We start from the raw sequence: 26553 nt of genomic DNA, 5'->3' as shown, positions 1-26553 counted from the left end.
TTCGCGGCGCGTAAATCTGTACGCACCTTAAAAGTGACCACTTGAAAGTGGCATAAGTTGTAATAGTGGAACTCCTTTAAATACTATTTATGAGTTCAGATCTTATGACCCTACCTAAGATCACTCTAAGAATTTATCTGAGATGTGGCATACATTGAACGCTTCAAATTCTCTTTAAATTATTAAAATTCGTCCCACCGACCGCCAGTGTTTCCGAAGCGCCTCAAATATTCATTTCCAATAATTGAATTCGTTAAGAAATTCTTGAGCCATCTGAAAGATGATTGGAAGAATAATGTTGCTAGCGTATGAAGCTCAATCTAACTATAAGGCTAGGCACACACCAGTTAGTCAAGACAAGACAAGACACGTTTAGTCACAATAATTCACATAGTTGCTTATGAAGAAATGTCTAATTGCAATGACTAAGGCTAGGCACACACCAGTTAGGGAAGACAAGACAAGACACGTTTAGTCACAATACTTCACATAGTTGCTTATGAAGACATGTCTAATTGCAATGACTAATCGGTGTGTGTTGCTTTATAAGGAACTATGTGAAGTATTGTGACTAATCGTGACTAGTCTTGACTTGACTAACTGGTGTGCGCCCACCCTAAGATGTATATCATAAGAGAAGTTCTTTTAAACGTGGATTTATCAAAAGAACTTTAAATTTAAAAGTACTTCTTGAATTTATAGTAATCAAAACCGAAGTACTTTTTAAATATTAATAGTTGGTGACAGTACATTAAGAGTAGAACAACTTTCAACTTGTACTTTTTATAGAAGTTATTTTATAGAAGTAGTACATTAGATATTGATGGTCAAGTAATAGAGCTCTTTCAGACACAGAATGAACAATCTGTGGATTGATAAACAATCTGTTAGATTAATAAACAATCTGTTAGATAAACAATCTATGGATTATTAGAATTATTATTAGGATTATTATTAGAATAAAGGACTTTAAACAGGACTTGAAGAGAACAGCTGTAACTTACCAATAGTGTGTAGGTTTGTGATTTTGTATTCAAATTTTTCAAATTAGTGCAATATTTCTCAAGTTCTTTATTCATTGTGATACATTCTGTGATCCATCCGAAGTATTATGTCAACCTTCAAAATTCAAAATCTTCAAATCATTATTCCTGGACCAAAAATCAAGTGACGAAGCAGTGTTTGATATCATAACCTCAATCTTTGGACATCATTAACTTTTTATCAAATTTTTTGGAGAGAAATAGTACAGGCTCAGCCTAGTTTTTTCTTCAATGTCATAATTATATTATGAGTGTAGTATTTTGTACAATAAATGAAAGAGTAGGAGTTGAAATTTAGTAGGACTTTCAACCTGAACGTGCGAACGTAGTTTCAGCTTCATTTACAACACACTTTCACTGAAACCTCAATGAGAAGACAGATAGCTTACACTCGTAGAAAAAACAATCGTAAAAAGCATTGAGAGCGCGACAAAGCAGTGGGAAGGATAATTATTACGGTGTGCGGTGCTCTGCCGAATAAAAGTTGTCTGCATGAATGAATAAATAAATGATGAATGAGTTTTACGGGTTGTGATAATCAGTGTGAGACTGGTTGTATAGTAAAATATATACTATATAGTATGTAGTATCTGAATATACTATGTATCATATATACTATGTAGTATCTGAAAATATTATCTGACTATATTATAGTGTAATAGAAAAATAAGCATCCGCTGGGTTATTTGTCATTGGTTAGAGGTTTAAATATAGACGCGGGGTGGAAATTTAGCGGACTAGTTGCAGGTTTATCCAGTAGATAGCGTTTGCCCTTGGATTAGGCGCCAAATGTTGATGTAGGTTGGGGATAATAGTGGATGCGGGGGAAAGGGGGATTGGCGTAGGCCTTCCGTATTGCGTGTATTCGGTGGAGGAAGAGTAAGAGAGAGGGAAGCAACGACAAAGATTTTCTAGGCAGGGTTGTATTGATCTGCTGCAAGGGTGTGAGTGCAAACAACAACTTTTTGGAAGGGGTGTTCCAACCTCTCACTTCATTTCACCAATATTTGTTCACTCTCTCTCTCTTTTCATTCTAACACTTTTTCTTCACACAGACTCTCTTTTTAAAATTCATCAATTTGGTTTCAATCCATTTCTATCCATTTTTCAGTGTTTTCTGTTCCTTGATTTCATAGGTCATTTTATTTAGTTTCACTCTTTCTCACTCCTTTATTGATTCATACAATAAATACATCATCAAAATGATAGGGAGAGAAAAAATAAGGTAACCTTGTGCTATTCCTCTCCCAAATTTACTCCTCATTTTATTATCCAAATCCTCCTTATTTTCTTTCTTCTCAGGTATAACAGAGTAACAAAAAAAAAATAAGAGTCTAGGGATGAGAGAGAGAAGAGTAGAAGCACGACAGTGCTACAAAAACAAAAGTTGTTTAGTTTTGACATAGAGAAAAAGTAGCATAAAAAGTTATCCCATGGTATAGGGCGTTCATCTTCCAAATGTCACTGTTAACTCAAGCCAATAGTCCTAGTAGTTCTTTGTGAAGCTATGTGACGCTGGTAATCTCTCAAACAGTGCCGTTCTTACCATAGATGAAGGATAAGTAAGTATATTATTCTTGTCTCTGGTTCTTACACTCTCACTCGACCAAAACAGTAATAATAGATAGTAGCCGACAGTAATCGGCTTGAGTTGATAAAAATAGGCTTGAAATTTGGAAGAACATGAACGACCTATACCATGGGATATCTACTTATGTTATATTTTCTCTATGATACTAGTAACTGGTAATTGTTCATAGATTCTTTACCGTAACTAGTTACTGTATTACCAATTTTTCACTACTCTTCAATACTCATACAAAGCGAAAATAACAGTGAACATTTCGAAGACTGGGATAGCGAGAGGAAATAAATTATAAATGTAAAATACAACGTTGAATACATAATGAATAGAAAGAATGAAAAGAGAAGCCATCAATTCACAATAAAACGATGCGTAGTTTGAAAATATTATATCAATTGTCCGAATTCAATCTCAAATTCTCCAATGCTGTTTTCCATCACGAAATGCTTGATAATTTGACTGCTATAGTGAGGTCCACGTTATAATGACAGTATCTGATTAACTTTGATGTTGCTATCCTTGTCCATCATTCAACAAAGCAGGTAGTACTTTCATTTTCTAGCTCTGCAACGATGCCAAATCTGTTTTTGACAGTGTTGAAACATAATTAATTAAGGCAGAGAATCGGCAACGCTGTTCTCCTATCTTTATCCACTGCCATTATAATGTGGACCTCAATAATTGTAGTAGTTCTATTTAATAACAACAGTCAATCTCAAATTTAGATTTAGCTCGTTCAAGACATAACCAGTTTGAATAACACTAGCACATGAACATGAGTCAAGAACAAGACCTAGTACAAAATTCTTTATTGATTCATACAATAAGTACACCATCAAAATGATAGGGTGAGAAAAAATAAGGTAACCTTGTGCTATTCCTCTTCCAAATTTAGATAAGGTTATACATATAGTCCGAAAATAGGTTAAATTCTTGTAAATAATACTTCATTCGAGAACAACGAACGAAAGAAAAGTGGTTGAATCTAATCACAGTGTATGGTTGATAATAAAATGCCTTCATCTTCACTTCATATATTAATTAACCTTTTCCGGTACCCATATCTTTCTTGGTCTTCCTGCATCTCTTTTTCCAGTAGGTCTATGGTTTTGGATTTCAAGTAGCATATTCTTCCAGGTGGCATTCTATTCAAATTACTGCACCAGTTGCAGTCATAATCAAATGTTTATTGATTAATAAAGAACTACAAGACTTGACCTATTTCGGACTATGTGTAACCCTATATAAATTTAGAATAGAATGACTGCCTTTATTTTTGACCTAGGAGGAAGAGGTTGGGGCGCAATCGGACTATGTGTAACCCTATATAAATTTAGAATAGAATGACTGCCTTTATTTTTGACCTAGGAGGAAGAGGTTGGGGCGCAATCGGACTATGTGTAACCCTATATAAATTTAGAATAGAATGACTGCCTTTATTTTTGACCTAGGAGGAAGAGGTTGGGGCGCAATCGGCCCTCGCTTACACTTAACCCTCCAACAATACTAAATTTGGGAGAGAAATAGCACAAGGTTATCTTATTTTTTCTCTCCCTATCATTTTGATAATGAACTTATTTATTTATTTTATCACCTTTTTTACAAATATTTAACATGAGGAAAGGCACAACAGGCTCATGCCCAAAACTGTCCCATTTCCAATTTATACTATGATGTCCAAATCAAAATGTTGGTTATGTCACTTTCACTTTTCAAAATACAATTTACGCTCTTCATATAAACGAGCAAATTTTGAATCAAATAGATACTATTAGAGTCTAAAATTGGAAAATCTAGAACAGTAACTTAATAATTATTCAAAAAGTCTAAATTTTGTAACTGGAAATATTTAAGCTAAAAACTTCACACTGAATATATATATATATATATATATATATATATATATATATATATATGAATCAATAAAGAATGAAATGAATAAATAATAACTGACAACTTCTGATAATAAATAACTATAACCAGAACCTTCCAACCGAACTTGAACACTGCGGATAATAACTATAGTTCAGAATAAAACAATCTTCAAGTATTAGTTTGAGTATAATGAATAAGTTTTCTCTGACTGTAGCTACTGTATAACCAGAACCTTCTAACTAAGCTCCCAACCAGTGATCAAGTGCAAAGGGAAGTGGATATTGCAAATTTAACCCTATTTCAACCTTCTAACTAAATATTCATTCCATTATCCAAGTTTTCTAATTGATGACGACATGTAGATAACTTGACAATACAGATCGTAGGAAAAAAAAACCCAAGTCTGCACCAATACTTCCCCTTCTCGGTTTTATTCAAATTAGTCACAGACCTTCCTCGCAGACACATCGTGACGTCATCGAAACTTCAGTTGCACGTTAACTTTCCAACTTAGTTTGCTTAATGAATGAATGCAACACGCCCCGTCTTCATACGTTCACTGCCGCTTGTATATCTTGTTACAATATTCACACGTACACTGCCATCTGTATAGTTATAATCCAAACACGCAGGAAACTGTATAGATATTATGATCAATATGTACTCTTGTAAACTGTACAGTTATATAAACTGAGTATATCTAGTTACAATATTCACACTCACACTGCTAACTGTATAATATCATAGAGAAACAATAGCGTAAGTAGATATCCAATGGTATAGGGCGTTTATGTCGCAACTTTTACTGTTATCTCAAGCCGATTACTGTCGATTATTGTCGATTTTTACTGTTTTGACCGGGTGAGAGTGTATGAACAGCACAATATGAGAGACTACCAGCATCATAAAGCTTCACAGGAAAGAACTACGTGGACTATCAGCTTGAGATAACAGTAAAAGTTGCGACATAAACGCCCTATACCATGGGATATCTACTATTGTTTATGATATGTTTCTTTATGCTATTGTTTCTCTATGATAATATACAGAGTGAGTCATATGATTGTATGGGAACACTTCTATAAATTGGAGACTGTTGAAGATAATACTGTGACTTTCAGGATGAGTTATTGGTCAAATGCTCTACCTTTTGACGTACAACTGAATTTCAACCCTTTATAAAGGATGACTTAGGGGGTTGTAACTCGAATATTTTAAATGTAAACACACATTGTGTGGTGCATCATTTTAAATGCCTTTTTAAAACAAGAATGATGACTTCAATTAAAATGTTCTATGACACTTTTATCCAAAATGGCAGCTGATTCAAGATTTAGTTTTTAAGGAATTGAGGGGTTGTAACTCAAATATTTCAAATGTAAACACCCATTGTGTGATACATAATTTCAAAGACCTTTCCAAAACGAGAAAGATGATATCAATTAAAATGTACTATGATACTTTTATACAAAATGACGCGGCTGATCAAACTTTATCAATTATTTTTTTAAAAACTAAAACTTCAATCAGCCGCCATTTTGGATAAAAGATTAGTATCATAGAAAACTTTCATTGATGACCCCTTATGAGGAGTTGAAATTCAGTTGTACGTCAAAGGTGGAGTATTTGACCAATAACTTATCCTGATAGTTACAGTATTATAATCTACAACAGTCTCCAATTTATAGAAGGGTTCCCATACATATGACTCACTCTGTATACTGGTTAAGATACGTTGGGTTCTTCTTCTCCACCTTCTTCTTCTTCTTCTTCTTCTTCTTCTTCTTCTCTTCTTCTTCTTCTTCTTCTTCTTCTTCTTCTTCATCCTCCTCCTCCTCCTCCTCCTCCTCCTTCCTCCTCCTCCTCCTCCTCCTCCTCCTCCTTCTCCTCCTCCTCCTCCTCCTCCTCCTCCTCCTCCTCCTCCTCCTCCTCCTCCTCAATACTTGTTTCTCCTCTCCTCAGCTTCAACTTCATACATATAAACTGAAAACATTGTAGATATGATCCATACATACTCGTGAAACTATACAGTTATACACAACTCAAGCACACACTTTAAGTTGAATATAGTTTCTATCGTAGGAGTTAGCGAGAATATCACTAGGAAATTCACGAGAAAATCACAGCAAATCTGACAATGTTGCATGTATAAACCAAGAGTGAGAAGTTTGTTTTCATCCGGGTTATATGCAGAACAGCAGTGGGTTATTTAGTGAGCAGACATGTCGACTGTCATGTGTCACTTTGGTATTTGACACAAACATAAACTGGCGATTAGATATGCCGCCATTGAATGATGTATCAAGTAGTCACCGGATGGTTGTCGTTTTGTAGTGGGCCATCAAAATCGTGTCTATTTTCTGTCACATTAAGTCAACTAGTTCGGTCATAATCTGTGATCATCTGCTACAATAATGGAAGTGATTGTCGTTGATTAAGAACAAGTGTTGTTCTTGTATTATGCCTGAAATCATTGTGAGGTTGATAGTTTCATGGAAACTGATTAGGAACGACAAGTATTGTAACTGTATAGGACATGATATCAATATGATGAGGTTGGATAGTTTCATGGAAACTAATTAAGAAAAACAAGTATTGTTTTGAGATTTAAATTGAAGAACTTATGAAAAAAAATTTAATTCTTACTTAATTAACCTCCCTACACCAAGTAATATCTCCTACTGATGAAATATAGGATCAATCTTAGGAGTCTATTTAACATTATGAAGTGGGGAAGTATCATGGAAACTGATTAGGAAGAAAAAGGGTATTGTTCCTGTAATAGACGACCTGATATAAAATGAGGTGATGCTTGATATAAATGGAAACAGAGCTCAATTTCAATGGAATCATCAAAATTAGAGACCGATTTTACATGAAACATGGACAGTTTACGGAGACAGTTTTCCATGTTAACGAAGTCCCACGATTGGCCATTAGGTGTTGACTATTGACCAATGAAGTTGAGCTCTACTGACATTGGCCGAGTCTAGGAATGCTTGAGCTTGTCCAATTTCAGCCAATGACAGAGCTCATCTTTAATTTTCATTCAATATCAGATATCAACCACAAAATCATCTTCACAACAATACAGATTTTTTTATAAATCAGGTGCTATGACGTATGGTGAATTCACTAAGTTCGATGTTGTATTATCATTTAAAGTGGTACAAAAAATTGATGGGTTGCATCGATTGGGTAATTAAGATGAGAATGCTTTTCAACAACTTAATTGAGTTAATTAGGAGACAATCGCTCCAAGCTACTCAGTAGGCTATCATTTCATAAATTTTGCATTGAATTCCATTCATTTACAAAATTCCATTTGCTAGATGAATGAAATTAAGTGGTATTTCAAATGAGTGAACCTTTTTCAATTGGTAATCCATGATATTCAGCAATTGCTGCTAATAATTACGATATTTCAATCTCACTAAAGATCGATTCTACCATCAACTGCGATCTGTCGGACAAAGATAGTATGAACTACTCCAACTATCCACCAATCACAAGCGACTAGTTCCCACCTTTCCACTCCTTCACTCTCATTGGCCAATCAGGACTCTGAGTCGCCATTTTGTGGGACTGAACAAATCCAACCAACTCTAGAAGAATGGGAATTGGATTGTGATTGGTTGGAATCAATTGTTTATTTATTTATTATTTTACAAAGGCGACTTTCTAGAAGTATTTTAAGCCTAGGTGATGATAGGATGAATGATAATACAATGAAGGTAGAGTTATCAATGAATACAAATTATAGGTTATGCACTTGAATTGATTTGAGTCCACTTTTCAGTTCACAAATAAATAAACTAGAAATTTTGAATTTGATTTGATTGAAAACCGAATATAATAGAATGATTACATTCAATAAACTGTCAGAACTTGAAACTATTGAGTTATTAAGAAAAATTTTGAACCAGAAATAAAACACACTGATGTTTACTGATGTTTATAGAAGGAATTGGTTGGTAACTTTGTACTAAGTCATCATTCATAATTTAAGCAAATGTAACTTTTACGATTTAATGATAAACTTTCAAAAAAAAATTATATGAAATATTTCAATAGCTTATCGCACCTCTAAAAATCCACTAAGAATTTGCCAACGGTGCAATGTAGGAAGAGGATAGAGCTATCTGCTTTGTTCTAATGACAGACAAGAATAGCAAACCAAAGTCAATCAGGTGTTGACTTCATAGCCTGAATCACACTACAATTCATTCATTGAGACTACGAACCTTCAATTCAACTATGAATCTTCAATAAACAACCAATTGATATTAGAGTATATGTCAAGGCCTAATTTGAGACGGGAAACTAAATACCCTATATTGAAGTACCGCTCCAATGATAAAACTGATAATAGTCTTCACGTAATTGATTGGAAAAGGATACTACTGAGTCAATAACAACTGGCATGATGAACTTGACACAGTGTGACCCAATATGACCCAGACTACAAATATGACCCAATTTGACCCACTAGACTAGACGATAGATAGGTCACATAGGTGTAGGAGTATTGCTCCTGAGTCACCCACGCATCAATTACAGCCATATTGGTTTCAGAACTCCATTCTCCATCGGAGTTCTGAAACTAATATCATATTAAATTCTCAAGTATATCTTCTTGAAGTTGAAGGCTTGATTTGTGGAAAATGTATTGAAATAATAATTGAGAATAAGCTTCTATTTCTTAAAATAGACAATAGACCACAGCTATGAAAAACAAATTTGATATTTCAATCTATTTTGCTGTCGCGGTAAAAGACTACTAAAATCATTTCTAATAACAACCTAATCAGTTCCATAGACTATACACTAAAGTAAAGTCAACTATGATTGAACAGACAATTGAAATTCTATTGTTTGTGAACAGTACAAACAATTGAAATTGTATTGTTTATGAATAATATGAGCAAGGAAAGTTGTGTGAGTGCACCACACCAGATTTTTTATAAATCAGGTGCTATGATATATGGTGATGAATACACTAAGTTCGATGTTGTATTATTATTTAAAGTGGTACAAAAATTGATGGGTTGCATCGATTGGGTAATTGAGATGAGAATGCTTTTTAACAGCTTAATTGAGTTAATTAGGAGACATTCGCTCCAAGCTATTCAGTAGGCTATCATTTCGTAAATTTTGCATTGAATTCCATTCATTTACAAAATTCCATTTGCTAGATGAATGAAATTGAGTGGTATTTCAAATGAGTGAAAATTTTCCAATCGGTAATCCATGATATACAGTAATTGCTGCTAATAATTACGATATTTCAATCTCACTAAAGATCGATTCTACTATCAACTGCGATCTATCGGACAAAGATGGTATGAACTACTTCAACTATCCACCAATCACAAGCGACTAGTTCCCACCTTTCCACTCCTCCACTCTCATTGGCCAATCAGGACTCTGAGTCGCCATTTTGTGGGACTGAACAAATCCAACCAACTCTAGAAGAATGGGAAGTGGATTGTGATTGGTTGGAATCTATTGTTTATTTATTTATTATTTTACAAAGGCGACTTTCTAGAAGTATTTTAAGCCTAGGTGATGATAGGATGAATGATAATACAATGAAGGTAGAGTTATCAATGAATACAAATTATAGGTTATGCACTTGAATTGATTTGAGTCCACTTTCAGTTCACAAATAAATAAACTAGAAATTTTGAATTTGATTTGATTGAAAACCGAATATAATAGAATGATTACATTCAATAAACTGTCAGAACTTGAAACTATTGAGTATTAAGAAAAATTTTGAACCAGAAATAAAACACACTGATGTTTACTGATGTTTATAGAAGGAATTGGTTGGTAACTTTGTACTAAGTCATCATTCATAATTTAAGCAAATGTAACTTTTACGATTTAATGATAAACTTTCAAAAAAAAATTATATGAAATATTTCAATAGCTTATCGCACCTCTAAAAATCCACTAAGAATTTGCCAACGGTGCAATGTAGGAAGAGGATAGAGCTATCTGCTTTGTTCTAATGACAGACAAGAATAGCAAACCAAAGTCAATCAGGTGTTGACTTCATAGCCTGAATCACACTACAATTTCATTCATTGAGACTACGAACCTTCAATTCAACTATGAATCTTCAATAAACAACCAATTGATATTAGAGTATATGTCAAGGCCTAATTTGAGACGGGAAACTAAATACCCTATATATTGAAGTACCGCTCCAATGATAAAACTGATAATAGTCTTCACATAAACTATTTGATTGGAAAAGTATACTACTGAATCAATAACAACTGGCATGATGAACCTGACACAGTGTGACCGAATATGACCCAAAGACCCAGACTACAAACATGACCCAATTTGACCCACTAGACTAGACGATAGATAGGTCACATAGGTGTAGGAGTATTGCTCCTGAGTCACCCACGCATCAATTACAGCCATATTGGTTTCAGAACTCCATTATTCTCCATCGGAGTTCTGAAACTAATATCATATTATTATACCAAAGTATATCTCCTTGGAAGTAAAGGCTTCATTTGTGAAAAATGTATTAAAATAATAATCGAGAATAAGCTTCTATTTCTTAAAATAGACAATAGACCACAGCTTTGAAAAACAAATTTGATATTTCAATCTATTTTGCTGTTGCGGTAGAAGACTACTAAAATCATTTCTAATAACAACCTAATCAGTGCCATAGACCATACACTAAAGTAAAGTCAACTATGATTGAACAGACAATTGAAATTCTATTGTTTGTGAACAGTACAAACAATTTAAATTGTATTGTTTATGAATAGTTTATTCAATATTATTGAAACTTTCGGATTGTTTAGTGTTATTTCCGGCTCTTATCAACCCTTCGAAATTCAAATTTCATCAGTCATATCTCGAATACGTATTCTCTGAGTGTTAATCTTTGGTGAAAACAGAAATTTTAAACTTAACCTCACTTTGGACTATTTATGTGCCAAAATCAAGGAATTGAAGAAGTTTTGGGCAATTGCCTGTTTCTCTTTCCAAATATCGTGTTTGTGACTGTTCTAATAAATAAAATAAAATAAAATAGTATAAACAATTGAAATAGTATTGTTTATGAATGGTATAAACAATTGAAATTGTATTGTTTATGAATATTATAAACAATTGAAATTGTATTGTTTATGAATAGTATCAACAATATTGAAATTGTATTGTTTGTGAATAGTACAAACAATTGAAATTGTATTGTTTATGAATAGTATAAACAATTGAAATTGTATTGTTTATGAATAGTATCAACAATATTGAAATTGTATTGTTTATGAATAGTATAAACAATTGAAATTGTATTGTTTATGAATAGTATAAACAATTGAAATTGTATTGTTAGTGAACAGTACGAAGAATTGAAATTGTATTGTTTATGAATAGTATGAACACTTGAATGTATTGTTTATGAATAGTACGAACAATTGAAATTGTATAGTTTACGAACAATATTGGAAGCTCGATGATTTAAAAATACACTATCACCTCCAATCTCTTGAAACATACCCTCTTCTCTGGGAGTACTAACGACCATGAAACACTAGCGACAGCATACTAGATGCATTACAGCATTCAACCCTTCAGCGGCGAGAAAATTGTACTTGCTTAGTATTCCGCATTTGAATCTGAGGAATTAGAATATTCTGGCCGTGGATCATGGAGAATAATTGAGGGCAGGTCAGGGAATTAATTCAAGGCAAGCTGAGGCGCTTTCCTCATTACAACACTTTTTTTCTAGTCCGCTAGTACACTCCTACTGCTTCTTGACATTCTCTCAGTTGGTCTTGCACCAGAGGTGAACAATTTAAAATAACGCTACTGTGATTAAAAAGCAGAATTTTCATCTCTCTTGATAGATAAACTGGAAAAAGGAACGAATTGCGAATGCAGAATGGTTTTTGAGACAATAAATTACTTCCTATACTGCAAAATAAAATGGAGTATTCTTTATCAAGAGCCAGTTTGAACCAATATTAATTCAAATTGGATAAAACCAATATTAAGTCTAGCTTGTTATAATGTGATTCACTTGAGTTTAACCATAGAGGAACAATAGCGTGAGTAGATATCCCACGGTATAGGGCGTTTATGTCGCAACTTTTACTGTTATCTCAAGCCGATTACTGTCGATTTTTACTCTTTTGACCGGGTAAGAGTGTATGAACGGCACAATATGAGAGACTAACAGCGTCATAAAACTTCACGGGAAAGAACTACGTGCACTATAGGCTTGAGATAACAGTAAAAGTTGCGACATAAACGCCCTATACCATGGGATATCTACTTACGCTATTGTTTCTCTATGGTTTAACCCACTAGCTGATTAAATTTTGTTTAATCTTTGAATTTGCAAACGGCCCTTAATGGTGTATTGTTCACATCATATCCCACCGAAAACATTGAAAAACAAAATCTACGAGAAACTTTCAAGATTCTGTTTCTGCCCATTACAAAAACAGGTCTCTAGGAACAGGCCTAATAGGCCTATGAGGGCAATTATTATATTTTCATTATTAGGGTCCAGAAATTTTGCTATGCAGTGTAATAATTGTAATCATATGTTAGACTTAACTATAAAAGTCTAAAGCACTTTATTTATAACACTATTTATAGATACCAATCCTTATTATTCTAATAAGATGTATTACTATTATATTATAAACTTTATTACTCTTAAAATATGTATTACTATCTTATAATATAATTATTGTACCACTCCTTTTGTCATGATGTCTCAAGTTTTATTTCAAATAATTGTTACGTTGTGGTGCATGCATTTTGTGCCCTTTCAAGATATTATAATCATGTATAAAATTTGGTGAAATAAACTCAATTCAATTCAATAGCTTTCACTGTACAAACTTCCCAAAGGGTTGATTTGATGAAGTGTATTGTTTGTAAATGAAATACAAGAAGAGACCTAGTGAATACTTATGATATACTAAAAAATTACAATGTAGTTGTTGATATAGTTACAAGAAGATACAGAATTAATTGAAGAAATCGAACATTAAGATAATCTATAAATTTTGAACCCAGTTTGAACTAATTTAATTTATTCTTAAGGTGCGTACAGATTAACGCGCCGCGAACATGAGCAATATTCACTTTTAATCAGATGATGCCAAGCGTTTTATATCTGTATCTTACCGTTTCTTTAAAAATACAGATATAGTCAGCTGATTAAAAGTGAATTGCTCATGTTCGCGGCGCGTATATCTCTGTACGCACCTTTAGATTGAACAGTTTGCTGATAATGATTTCTACTTCGTATCCTAGTATCAATATCACCAATGATACAGGATGAAACAACTTGATATTATCACAAACATATTTTATTTATTGAGAAATCAAGAACTAGTTTTGGCTTTTACACTATTATAAATCTCTAGTAAATTTATACTGAAAAACCAGGCAGCAGAGAAAGTATACTGGAAACGGAGCCATGTGATTGGTTGGTTACTGACTGTGAACGAAGCCATATGATTGGCAGTTGGCTGACCTATCAAGGTAAAAGCCTGCCATTGGCCGAGACATAAAGGTGCGTACAGATATACGCGCCTCCAACCCGCTCCGCGCATGCTCCGATCTCGTTCCGCCCTCGCTCCGCTCTCGCACCGATCATGAACGTTACGGGAGATGTTAGCTCTTCTCGCGTTCCACTCTTGCTCCCCGGTCGATCATCAATCGATCTGCTCGAGTGGCGTTCGATTGCGGAGCAGAGCGGAAGTCTGTACGCACCTTAATACGTTCATGATGGGAGAAGACTATACTTCGCACAAAATAACTTTAGACTTGGAGGAATATGCGGCGCAAAGAAATGGAGGGAGATCAGACTATTACTGTGATGGATAGAGTCGTAGGTAGAAGCGCTGTTGCCAATTTGTCGATTAGAGTCTGTCGAGTGAATGCTTCCAGACAGGGAACTCCGTGAGTTTAACATGAGCGCTTGAATACTCACGAGAAATTAAGGAATGCTGGCCGGTTCAGAACGGTAACTTCGCCGCCGTTGTATCCCTACCACTGTATGCCTTCTCTGCTGAGCATGTCCCTCTCAAGTCAGACGTTATTTTGTACAGAGTATAATTTTCGAAGTACAGACGAGAGCCATGAATGAACAACAACAAAAATTGAATAAAACAAAACTACAAATTAGAATATATCAATCTATTTATTCTATCTATTTATTGTACAAAATACTACAATCATAATATAATTATGGAATTGAAGGGAAAACTAGGCTGAGCCTGTACTATTTCTCTTCAAAAAATTTGGATAAAAAGTTCATTTTGTCCAAAGGTTGAGGTTATGTAATCACACACTGCTTTGTCACTTGATTTTTAGTCCAGGAATAATGATTTGAAGATTTTGAATTTTGAAGGTTGACATAATACTTTTTATGTATGTTTTGGAAAGAAATAAATGATGATAATATTTCAAATGAATCACAAAATGATTATATATCATTGAAATAAAGATATATAAATTATAAATCCCATTTGAAACTGAGCGCCTTTGAAATAATTCTACGTCAATTCCATCAAATCACGAATAAAAAACTATAATTAGAATAGAAATTATAAATCCTGATAAGAGTTCATCATCCTTGAAACAAGTCCATGTAAATTTCATCAGATCAAGAATTAATATTTATCTTTGTGACGAACAGGAAAGATATCATGGTTGCCAGTACCCAGTATGTTGTCATATAGGAATAATTGGGGAAACAGGAAGGGTTGGTGATGATAATGATGAGAGGGGGTGTGGAGGGGTTGTTGTTGAGAGGGGGGGAGGAGTAAGATGACACCGAAACAGGAGCGGAGATTACTTGGCTTGAGCATTCTTTACTCTTCACGCAAGTGGAGGGTACACTGCCTACACGGATAAGTGTTTATGAAACACTTCGGTAGCTGTTAAAAAGCTGAAACTAGGCCTACTGAGACTCAAACATATCACGTGAAAAACTTTTGAGTAGCGAAAAATTTCACACCTTGTAATTCTTTACACTTTGACTAGAGATACTGCGGAATTTCTCCAAATTAAGGTGAAATAAAAACGATATTGTCAGTTCACATAATAATTATTTCAGCCGAACGTAAGTCATTAACTGACTTATTGTCAGTTCCACATAATTATTTGAGCCAAACTCAAGTTTTAATGCACTAAGACACTGAGTCAAACGTAAGTCATTAACTGACTAATTGTCAGTTCCACATAATTATTTGAGCCAAGCTTAAGTTTTAATGCACTAAGGTATCATATTCAGAGGTATTTTTTTAGTTAGACTCCTTGTAATTCTGATAAAAATAAGCTATCATTAGATTTTAGGGGTGTATTGCATTTCACTACACCAACAGAATAATTAGTTGAATTTCCTAAGGTCTGCAGCCGTTTTCTGAGGGTCTACTAGGGGCTGTTTGCACAAGGTGAAAGCTTAAACTGAAATGAATCAGCTCGTGGTTTAATCTCAGAATGATTTAAATTGGATCGATTGAATAAAAACTAGTATACGTATCCAGAGAGGCCCACGTTATAATGGCAGTATTTGATTAACATTTGTGTTGCTCTTCTTTATTGATTGATGCAATAAGTGTATCATCAAAATGATAGGGAGAGAGAAAATGAGGTAACTTTGTGCTATTCCTCTCCCAAATTTAGATAAGGTTATCCTTGTCTATCATTCGACAAAGCAAATAGCGCTATCCTTTTCTAGCTCCGCAACGTTGTCAGATCGTTTTAAACAATGCAGAAATAACAATTAAGAAAATTTATCATCAAATCAATTTTTTCTCAACGAGTAAAATACAGTTCTTGATCATACAGAATACCGAATCATATTCAATAGTAAGTGTGTTTTGATTAATTTTTGTCATTATCTACTATCTGAAATCGTTATTTTTCACCTAGCGTCTGGACCAATACGATTACACGCATCCACAAACATCAATTACAATTCGAAAGGAGTCACGTTGATAGTGAGGCTTGAACTCTGATTCGGGTGCTTTAAAATAGTAAGTGAGCCGCCTGCATTGAACCCTACCTACTCTGGTGAACCCTCAGGTGAACTACTTGATGATGATGATGATGATTGGGCTGCAGATGCCTGCATTTGACAATTTCCAGATTAGATCCTGCTCTTCAATCGCTAACGAGTTAACTGTGCCACTCTCTTATTTCGAAGAGATTACATGTGCATTCCTGTACTCAAATACGTGCTAAAAATGGGACGCAATTAATTCCGTGGTCTCCTGCTTCAGTTATTTGATTTCAATTAAAGGGTTGAGAGCTCAAAGATATTTGTTAGTTTCACCTATATTTAGAAGAAAAACTAGCACAAGGATTGTCTTAGTGCCGGTTGCACGAAAGCCAGTCAAATTTTGATCCTGATTAATTTCACGAGAACCAATCAGAGAAGCCTATTTTTCTCTGATTGGTTCTCTTGAAATTAATCAGGTTTAAAATTTAACCAGCTTTTGTGCAACCGGGCCTTAGTTGCCAATATTATCAAATCAGTATCATTATTTGTAACAAAAATAGAGGCTGAAAAGTCTCTCATGTTTCAATCATTATCATGATTTGCAAATAAGTGGAAATAAATGGCAGTGAACCTATGTATGCGATAATTCAACTGGTGAATTTGTTTTCGTTGGAGGAAAAAATTCTCACAATTTGTTCAGTTATGAATATCTTATTAAATTTCCACATTTGCAAAACTATTGATGTGAGTGCTAATAAAATCTATTGAATGTGGAAATTTGATACCCTACTAATTCATTATTCAAAACTATGCTATTTTTTCTTATAGATTATTATATGAGAGAAAGCGGAAGATTTCACAGAATGAGTTGCTCGATGGAGTATGAAATTGGATTTTCTTAATATTATATTTTTCAGTATTTTATATGCTCTTTATGATAAAAAATTTCAGTCATTTTTATAATTTATGTGCTCTTTTTACTGTGCCACTACAATAATATATGCGAGATCTCTTTATATCCTGTTAATAGGAGATAAGCCCTTCTAATGAACTAAAATATCAAACTACTCTGAACGTTTATCAACAATTCGATAAACTGATTTCAATTTCAACAAGTTTATAAATAAAATAACAAGCCTTTTCATGTCTTGAAGATTGACTTCTAACGTGATCAAGGTCTATAGCGATATCCAGGTCATTGTTGAGCTGAAGACTAGGAAAGGGTTGTCATAGACCAGTAGCGTCCCAGTTACGTGACCCACTTTATTAACAAGTGCAAGCGAGCTCTTCAAACAAAGAGGCTAGTAGATTTGTTAGCACAAAATTCGTCAAATTTTCGCTAGAAATTAAGGTTTTCTTTCATATTTAGTATGAGTTCATCATGAAACATCCAATTTATGATGTATTTAGGGCCAAGCCTGTTATTCCTTCCTAATCATATTTATATGATTTGTGATTCTGTCCACGAATAAATAAATAAATTTAAAAAATTCAGAAATTGAACTTTAACTTTCTACAGTAAGAACATAACCTATTTTATGGACATGTAATATCAAAATTTGGGAACGGAATAGTATTGGGCTATGCTGTTTTTCTTTCCTGATCATATTCATATGGTTTTTGATTGTATTAACAAATAAACGCATCGGACGGATCAGACGTTTAGATTTGATGCATTCTTTTCAATATTGGAGTGCGCATACCTATACGATGCGTATAGGTACAGCTTGAGTCAGAAAATTGGCTTTCCGAAACAGGGCGCAGTTGCAGTCCACGTTTAAATTAAATTTCGATAAACTAGAAAATTGAACACAGAATAAAATAAAGAGGAAATAGTGTAAAGTTTCAGCTATTTATAATTATTTGGGAATGTTTCATTTCATCAAGGAAAAACGTTTCCAATTATAGAAATGAGAAAACAAAGATTATCATAAAAATCTGGTGTGACGCACTCACACAACTTCCCTTGCCGTTATGAAAATTGATCACTGACGCTAGTGTTCCCGCGCATCTCAAGTCTACTATTCAAATATTTGAGCCAGCTGGTGACAGGGCAATAAAGCTGGAGACACACATGAGGTCTGCTATCTCTTCATAGTGAATGTTTTAATAGAATCAACAATAATTTGCAATTGAATAATCACATTTACTCGAATTTAAAGCTTATTTTCAATTTAGGTGAAAATGTTACTGAACATTAATTGTAGAGATTTTCATGCTCAATCTACTCCACTTGATTTTTTTTGTTTCAATTGTATCTGAAGCCAGATAATTGGGAATCTATCTGCATTGATGGGGCGGAGCTCCTGACATTTCTACAGATATGGGACTTGTGGCAGTTGATAGAGCTTATCGATGACTATTTTAGGTATGAATTTGATCAAAATCGTTGGAGCCGTTTTCAAGTAAATCGCGAAACCCCTGTTTTTGACAACATTTTCGCCATTTTAGCTGCCATCTTGAATTGCATTTGATTGAAATTGTTCGTGTCGGATCCTTATAGTGAAAGAACCTTAAGTTCCAAGTTTCAAGTCATTCCGTTAATTGGGAGATGAGATATCGTGTACACAGACGTACATACACTCATACACACACACACACACACACACACATACAGACCAATACCCAGAAACCAGTTTTTGGGCTCCGGGGACCTTGAAACGTGTTGAATTTAGAAATCGGGGTACCTTAATTTTTTTCGGGAAGCAATACTTTCCTTACCTATGGTAATAGGGCAAGGAAAGTAAAAACTGCTACTACGCGCCGTTTTGGAAAACCAATTTTCTGACTCCAGCTGTTTAAAGTCTAGAACTTAGTTAAATCCCGAGCTCGGAAACCGGCCCTAAATGTAGGAACATGTTGTGAGAAATAAAATAAAGTTGTGAAAAAACAGGGTACTTTGATTTTTAAAAGTCGACACCTATTGTGAGAAATAAAATAAAGTTCAAAACAGGACACTTTAATTTTTTATTTTTATGTAACTGTAGCCCAATATAGTAAGATTCATTTAATAACATTCCTCACTCATATAACCTTTCTATTCAATCAACGCTGAAAGTTTGTAGTGAATCTGACAACAGTTTTCGTGTTGACAGTATTGGAAACTTGCGCCAACTATGATGAACTGCATCCCGGCAAGTTTGCTCCGAGTTGGTTGCTACAGTAATGAAGGACTAATGTACATAGCAAGTTTCAGGACTAGTATCTCTAGATCTATTACCTGAGCAATGAAATGAGCATGGAGTGCTCAAACGCAAGTAGCATCATCATCACTCATGACTTCAAGTTGTACTGAAATGAACAACGGATGATTAACTGCATTTAAACTTCATACTCTATCCCTCAGTCATTCTCAAACAAACAATTCATTAACACATACGAATTCAGTGCTTATTTTTTATACTAGGGCCGGCTTCCGAGCTCGGGATTTGGCTAAGATCTAGACTTAAAACAGCTGGAGTCAGAAAATTGGCTTCCCGAAACGGGCCGTAGTCATAGTCATTGTAACTATTTATTGCCGTAGTCATAGTCATTATAACTAATTGAATGAAAAAGACAAAGAAATTGTCAAAAAACCACAGATTTATTGATAATTAGAAAGACCGGTTTCGGTTATTACACCATTGTCAATCTCAGTTTATCAGAGATTGACAATGGTGTGATAACCGAAACCGGTCTTTCTAATTATCAATAAATCAGTGGTTTTTTGACAATTTCTTAGTCTTTTTCATTCAATATGAATAATTACCACAATATCAACTTCTCAACTACACAAAAAGTAAAATAATAACTAATTATTGTTTGAATTAAATTTCAAAAAAACTAGAAAATTCAATACAAAATGAAGAGAAAATTGTGTAAAGTTTCAGCTATTTTGAATAATTTAGGAATGTTTAATTTCGTCAAGGAAAAACGTTTCCAATTATAGAAATGAGAAAATAAAACTGCAACTACCATCATAAAAATGTGGTGTGGCGCACTCTCACAACTTTCCTTGCCGTTATGAAAATTGATCACCTTACGCTAGTGTTCACGCGCATCTCAAGTCTACTATTCAAAGATCCAAGTTTGCAATAAAATAATCACATTTTCTCGAAATTCGAGCTTATTTTCAATTTTAGGTGAGAATGTTACTGATCATCAATTGTAGAGATTTTCACGCTCAAACTTTTCCACTTGAAATTTTTTGTTTAAATTGTATCTCAAGCCTGATAATTTGGAATCTAAAGTCAAACTTTGCATAGATGAGGCGAAGCTCCTGAAATTTTTACAAATATGAGACTTGTGGCAGTTGATATAGCTTATCAATGACTATTTTAGGTACGAATTTGATCAAAATCGTTGGAGCCGTTCTCGAGAAAATCGCGAAAAACCCTGTTTTTGACAACATTTTTGCCATTCTAGCCGCCATCTTGAATTGCATTTGATTGAAATTGTTCGTGTCGGAACATTATATTGTAATGACCTTAAGTTCCGAATTTCAAGTCATTCCGTTAATTGTGAGGTGAGATATCGTGTACGTACACACACACACACACACACACACACACACACACACACACACACACACACACACACTTTTTTATAAGTTGGTGATTTTGACAATATAAAGTTGTTTTCATTTACACTATAAATGTAGATTGAAGAAAGGGATTTCTATTAAATCTGTACGTAAGAATTATAATGATTTTTTTTCTATCTCCGCCTAATAAGAATTATAATGATTTTTTTCTATCTCCACCTAATAAAGAATTTTCCATTACATTTCATTTCTTTAAAAAAAAACTGAGCAACTGGGGTGGTAAATTGAATAAATTAAATACCACTCAAAGCCTACATAATTTATTCTAGTTTCTAATCAATGTATGCATATGATACAGCTGGATATCAAATACAAGATAAACTGAGAGCTGGAAATTTCCGTGGCGTATTCAGATCAAACTCCATCGATGCTATAGCGAGGTCCACGTTATAATGGCAGTGGAGAAAGATAGGAGAACAACGTTGCCGATCCTCACTGCCTACTCAATGCCTTCTTAACGGTAGCTGATATAGGTTTATTAATGTAATATTAATTGTTCTTCCTCACTTAAAATAATCGATTATATTTTATAAAGTGAGAAATTATATTCTTCAATAATTTTATAATGAATCTTCATAATTAAGATTAAATATTTTGTGAATTGAAATAATCAATTATAATTTATTAAGTGACAAATTATATTTTTCAATAATTTCATAATGAATCTTCATAATAAATTAAGGTTAAATATTTTGTGTGAATTGATTATAAATTCTACATTGTTAAAAACCGATCTAGCAACAGGACAAAGTGAGAGAGAGATAGCGCTATCCTCTTTGTTGAATGACAGACAAGGATAGCAATACCATTTCTAATCAAACACTGCCATAACGTGGACCCCACTTAAGTACAGTTAACACAAGTGATAAGACTACGGGGAATATATTAGGGCAAATCAACAATGTTTCAGTTTATTACAACTAGTCACTTCTTCTACAGATTTATTGTACCACCATATAACAGCTAATCCGGTTCTTACAGAGTTTACAACCTACATTGCATAGAATAAATCAATTACTTAGTTACAAATCGAGCCAGTTTCTTCAAGTTTATGACTATCTCTAACTTCTGTTCCAACAGAACCACATAAATTGATTTCAACTAATTGAATGTCTGACCCCTTGAAAAGCTTCAACTGAAGTTTATTTATGATATGGAATCCATGTGGATCCATTCCAGTGTAAATGATGAGGATTAAGTGCCAATAAAATGAATGTCTGTGCACGATTTGCCTCTGACTTGCGGTTTCAACAATTTTGCAAATACTTGGAAAACCGACCGATTTGCAGTGAACAAAATCGGAGCGTTTCCAGGAACAATTAATCAATTTTCCACTTTATTATGGAATAACGGAGAGGAAAACTCACCTGCTTCAGGGCAACAAATGGAAAATCAAGAGCCAATGGAATTTTGATTATACTCAACCGAATGACCTCTTCACTTATTGGCTTTCAATTTCATCAGTTTTTATTTCGAACGGGAAGAGCATCATATCTCGAATGATCACAAAAAGTTTAGAGAGCACATTTACTAGAAACTTGAAAAACCATGAGTTTCATTGACGATCAGATTACTATCACGGTTGAGAGTGTATTCCATGATTTTTGTGATCTTTATAAAAGTGTTTTCATAACCTCATTTGGACTATTTTTATCAAAATTAGGGAGAGGAACAGTTTTGGGTTTATCTTGTTGATTCTCTCCCAATCATTAATTTGATGTTGTGATTAAGGAATGTAATAAATGTAAATGTAAATGATTCAATTATTATCATCAAAGAAATCGTTCATTCTATTCTGATACGAAACGTTTTTGATGATTTGTAGTCCCCAAAGAATTGGCGATTCTACTGAACTGCTTGCTTTAGAATGAATATTTCCTGATAAGCGATTGTACAATAAATAAATAAAAATACTGAACAGGGTACCCAGGTTTATTACAGAAAAAGTACTTTGAGGATTCAGATACGATATGAAATATCAAAATACGAATTGCTGAGGGTCACTTGTACAGAAAAGATGATATGGTACCAAAATGAAATGAATGAAATGAAATGAATACCCTGGTCCGTATTCTTATTTATTTATTGTACAATCGCTTATCAGGAAATATTCATTCTATAGCAAGCAGCTCAGCAGAATCGCTAATTCTTTGGGGACTACAAATCATAAAAAACGTTCCGTATAAGAATAGAATGAAAGTTTCCTTTGATGATAATTATTGAATCATGGAATACTCTCAACCGTGATAGTAATCTGAACGTCAATGGAACTCATGGTTTTATAAGTTTCCAGTAAATGTGCTCTCTAAAATTTTTGTGATCATTCGAGATATGATGTTCTTCATGGAAGAAAACTGTAAGGAGTGTCATTTTCTAGTTTGGACTGAATGCAAAATTATAAACATAATAGTATTCTATCACAAGGAATGTAGTAATTGGATTAATTATTGGGAACAGTCATTATTGATATTTTTTATCAACTACTACAGCTAAATATTAATTAGCCTTGTCCTACTGTCTCATTAATCGTCACTGTCTCTTCATGAGAGACAGTACAGTCACAATGTGTATTGTAACACAATGTGTATTTATTGTAACATACATAAATAAAGAAATCTAATCTAATCTAATCTCTTGTCTCCACTATCTATATTTCATTTTTTTAAGATCGTCTCTCAATTCATCCTCCCACCTTAATGTTGGTCATGAATGATAGTTTGATATTTATTTATTCAATATTTATTAAATATTATTATTAGGTTGACAATCATTGTAGTATTATCATCATCATCATCAGAGAAGAATATTCAATTTGAACGAATATTTCAATTTAATTTCATCATTTTACTACTGTTATAATCAACAGTCTCATCTGACGTCGAAAAGTGTCCTTCTTTGAGAAATACCGTTCCAAACGTGAGAGATACGCTAGTACAACTTTGAGAGAGAGCGGTTAAAATGGAGAATACTATGTTATTAATTTGGTCTTAAATGGTAGTATGATATCATTATTAGGTTGACCATAATTATACTGTAGTTTTGGAACTTTTGAATGAATATACAAACTTTTAAACGAATATTTTCATTCAAATTAATCATTTTACAACTCTTACAATCAACAATCTCGTCGACAAGTGCCCTACATTGAGAAATACCGTTCCAAACGTGAAAGATATGGTAGTACAACATCGGAAGAGCAGTTAAATGGAGAATACTATGCAATCAATTTGGTCATGAATGATAGTATGATATCATTATTAGGTTGACCATCATTATACTGTAGTATTATCATTATCATCAACATAGATGAACAAATATACATATTTTTAAACGAATATTTTCATTTAAATTCATCATTTTACAACTCTTACAATCAACAATCTCATATGACGTCGACAAGAGTGTCCTACATTGATAAATACCGTTTCAAATGTGAGAGATACGCTAGTACAACGTCGAGAGAGCGGTTAAAATGGAGAATACTATGTTATTAATTTGGGAAAATGGCAGTCTTGAATCATCATGCGTTACATAAATTTCCTATTAGAACGATGAATTGATCCACAGCATTCAAACAAGAGAGGACACACACACACACACACACACACACACACAACCAGCTCACAATAGCTCTCTAGCAGTGAGGCAGAACAGCAATGTTTACATGGGGAGGCCTGACAGCTAATGGCGGATTTTGGGCCCCAAACGAGAAGGGAAAGATAGAAAGAGTGAGTGATAAAGTAAAGAGAGAGGAGGAGAAAGAAATGGTGAAAGGGGGAATAATGAGAGAGACAGAGTAAAGTGAGTGGAGGATAGAAGGAGAGAGAATGATTGAGAAGTGAGAGAGAAATCGGAGAAGAGAGATGAAATTTTGGGAGGCCTGTCCTGGAAGAAGAAATCGATAAAGGAGGAATCCACAGGCATGCAGTGACAGGGTGTGGCTGGAGGGTGATGAGGGGACGGGGAAAATAGGAGGAAGAGGGATGACAGAGGAGAATGCGTGTGCGTGAGCGTTAGTGGGTTTGTGTACGCAAGGGATGTGAAGAGGAAGATGAGGGAAGGAGGATAGGGGGAAGAAGTGAAGAATGATGTGGAAGAGGGAGTGGATGAGGAGGAGTAGGATGGAGAGGAATTGGAAGAGTGGAGTAGGTTGGAGGGATGGTAGAGAAGGAAGAATTGGGAGAAGAGGAGGGAGTGGTGATGGTAGAGGAAGAGAAGTAGGGAAATGTTGTGGATGAGGTGGAGGAGGAGGTTATGGATGAGGTTGAGGAGGAGGAGGAGAGGGTGAAGCATTCCGTTTACACACAACGGCCTACAAACTGCGGAGGGTGGTTTTAATGGGGCAGGGGTACAAGGGTGGGGGGAAGCTGGATGATGGACGGGCATCTGAGTGACGCGAGATGCATTAGAAAACAGATGAAGACAGAGATGGAACGACTATGGGAGAAGGAGAGAACAGATGAGGAGGAGGAGGAGGAGGAGGAGGAGGAGGAGGAGGAGGAGGAGGAAGAAGAAGTAGAAGTAGTAGAAGAAGAAGAAGGAGAAGAAGAAGAAGAAGAAGAAGAAGAAGAAGGAGAAGATAAGAAGAAGAAGAAAAAGAAGAAGAGAAATAAGAAGGAGAAATGTGCGAATGAGGAAGTTGAAGAGTGAATTTGTCGGTGAGGTGAGGAGTGTTGGTGGGAATGAGAGAGTAAAAATGTATAATAATTGGGGATGGAGAATGTTGGAGAGAGAAAAGGATGGAGTGAAAATTAAAGAGAGAATATTGATGAGAAATAACTGACAGTAGAGAATCGAACAATGATGCTGGAGAAGAAGGAAGAATGCCGTTTAGAATGACGAAGTAGAAAATTATATTAGGAAGGAAAATAAGAAAAATTCTTAAAAGAGTAATGAGATTTTTACAGTGTTACAAGACACATTGGAATCATATGAGAAAAGGGAATAAGAACGAAAGGTAGACAAACTAAAGAACAAGCCACATGAAGCGATTTCCAGGCGTTTTTGCATTGGCGTCGGACGAGTCTGCAGGGCAGGAAGCTCTCTGATTGGTTGATTTTATCAGCTAATTCTCGAAAGTCAACCCAACCAGCTCTCCGATTGGCTGATTATCAGCTAATTGGGTTAGCGTTCGAGAATCAGCTGATATCAGCCAATCGGAGGCCTTCCTGTCCTGCCGACTCATCCGCCGCCAGTGAAAGAACGCTTCATGTTGCTTAGCCCTTATATTACAAAAATATTGAGCAATTCGAAATATATTTGAAAGATCACAACGATCGTAAAATATAAATTAGTAATATCAAATGCATAGAGACTAGAAATAAAAATTATGGGAAGGTAGCAAAGAAGAAATAGGACAGTACACTGAAGATGAAAGATTCATAGAATATCTCATATGAAAATCTGGTGTAGTGCACTCACACAGCTTTCCTTGCCGTTATGAAATTGATCACCTGACGCT

General features: G+C 34.5%; 1 protein-coding gene across 1 annotated transcript in view; it reads right to left on the bottom strand.

Moving 5' to 3' along the window:
* The window catches only part of LOC111046193 (protogenin), a 285414-nt gene that overhangs the window by 77969 nt on the left and 180892 nt on the right, over window positions 1-26553 (bottom strand). The gene's annotated exons all lie outside the window — the stretch shown is intronic.

The sequence above is a fragment of the Nilaparvata lugens genome, chromosome 8 (genome assembly GCF_014356525.2).
Source record: "Nilaparvata lugens isolate BPH chromosome 8, ASM1435652v1, whole genome shotgun sequence".
NCBI classification, from domain to species: Eukaryota; Metazoa; Arthropoda; class Insecta; order Hemiptera; family Delphacidae; genus Nilaparvata; species Nilaparvata lugens.
This window is presented reverse-complemented; position numbering and strand designations above follow the sequence as displayed.